This window comes from Sinocyclocheilus rhinocerous, unplaced genomic scaffold (assembly GCF_001515625.1).
Source record: "Sinocyclocheilus rhinocerous isolate Xijiao unplaced genomic scaffold, SAMN03320098_v1.1 scaffold1809, whole genome shotgun sequence".
NCBI lineage: Eukaryota > Metazoa > Chordata > Actinopteri > Cypriniformes > Cyprinidae > Sinocyclocheilus > Sinocyclocheilus rhinocerous.
Window position 1 is genome coordinate 252052 of NW_015663347.1, and position 2079 is coordinate 254130.

The 2079-nt window shown below is 34.3% G+C and overlaps 1 pseudogene; it reads right to left on the reverse strand.

The window, feature by feature from the left end:
* Positions 1-2079, reverse strand: part of LOC107728797 (E3 ubiquitin-protein ligase parkin-like) — a 141384-nt pseudogene that overhangs the window by 87882 nt on the left and 51423 nt on the right.

Genomic DNA, 2079 nt, shown 5'->3' on the forward strand with positions numbered 1-2079 from the left:
GGTCCCACTTTATATTAAGTGGCCCTAATACCTGTGTAGTTACATAGTAACTAGGTGTGTACGTAGTATGTAACCACAGTGTAAGTACACATTGGTACATAGTATCTACAGCTGTAATATTTCTGTAACTACACACATGTAACAACACTCAGAGTGGTTTGTGTAAGGACAAATGTGTAACAGGACATTGGTAACAACACTTTTTTTTCACTTCACTAAGTACTTGTGTAACAGGAATTATATAACTACATTTTGTAACAACAATATGTATAAGAGAATTGGAACCATTTAATCCAGGGGGTGGAGATGGGTAGGGTTAGGGGTGGAAATGGGATCCAGAGGGTGGAGATGGGTAGGTTTAGGGATATGTAAAGTGGGAGGAGTTGGATCTCGAGTTGGTGCACCACTGTAATACAGTGTACTTACATGGTAACTCCTCAGGAACTGTCCACTTAATATAAAGTGTAACATTCTGGACACCAACCACAATTTATATGTAAAGCCTAACTTACTGGCCGCTGCAGTGTAACATCAGAGTAATTATATGGTAAATCTAATATAAAGTGTAACACTTTCTTGACAAAAAAGTGCCGTTAGTCCTGTTACACATTTGTACTTTCATTACCAAAAAGTGTTGTTGTTACATATATTAGGGCCACTTAATATAAAGTGGGACCAAAATAGAATAGAATGACACTGATATATAATTTAGTTTACCATAAATGCTTGACATTACATTCGGCAGTAAACTTCAACCATGTTTCAAAGGCAATAGCAGTAGGCTAATTTACATATAAAGATGTACTTAAGACCTACTTAAGTGTGTCAAAAAACACTCTTATGTTGAAATAATTGCATTTAATATAAATTTTAACAATAATAATTTTATTATAATTTTATTATAACTAACATGCAAGTGTCTGAGAACATTTATTTCAAACTTATATTCTTTTAAAGTATATTATTTCCATAAGTAGTCTTTTTACCTGAAGTGTGGATTCATTGCAGAGCTCTTGTCCAGCAAAGATGACCCGCAGTCGATCAGGCTGTACGTCCTGTAAATGCCCCACCGTCTCTTTCAGCTCAGCTCAGCTACACTCGCACCCTGTTCCAGTTCCACCGGGAACCCATGGCTGGAGTTAAACCGCACATATACTAAGAGGAACAGGAGAGACAATCAGAGAGATCTTGTCAAATCCTGATCATTTTCAAAGACTGACAACAGGTTTATCCCGTGGCAGTCTGTAAAACACCACAAAAAAGGGACAAATAAGGATATGGGGTATACAACAAACCATAGGCTATATAGAGTAAAGAAAAGTTTTGGAGTCAAAAGCCACTCTTGAATATTGTCTTCATGAAACCAGCGTTGAGGCCAAATAGATTAATATCTTGCCTTTGATATCGACTGCCTCAATTTTTGTCACTCTTTTTTTGCATGTGGATTAAAATTATGGCCCGTACACTCCGATGCAAGGGGTCCTTATCAGTACAAAAAACATCAGTGTGCAGCTTAACATTCCAAAATAATGTGGGGTATGCAACAGAGACTTAGAAGAACAAAGCTGTATCAAGCTTGTAAATAAATAACAAACTAATATATATATATATATATATATAAATAATTTATTTAAAAAAATAGTAATTAAATATATATTTTACTTTTATTACAGTTGTATTACATCTGTGTTCCACCGATGTGCACTAGTTTAAGAAACACTGGGGTAAAAAATATGGTATAGTTTATAGAATATAAAGATAAAAGTTATAGAATAGGCTATAGGCTATACTGTATATAACCTGGATATATATGAGGTGTAATATGATCCAAGCTGTACAAACCATGAGACATGCTTTATATTAAGCATTTTAAACTAACTCATAACAACCCTCTACGGACACCTTGGCAATTGAATCGCCATTGGCTAGTATATTTTTTTGTTTACTCGCCAGACTGAAATACTATACTATACTATATATATATATAAAGTTATGCCATTTTACAAACATATATAATGTTTGTAAAATGGTACAGCTTTTTAAATATCTGAAAGTACACTCTTAATATCAGTCAGTCAA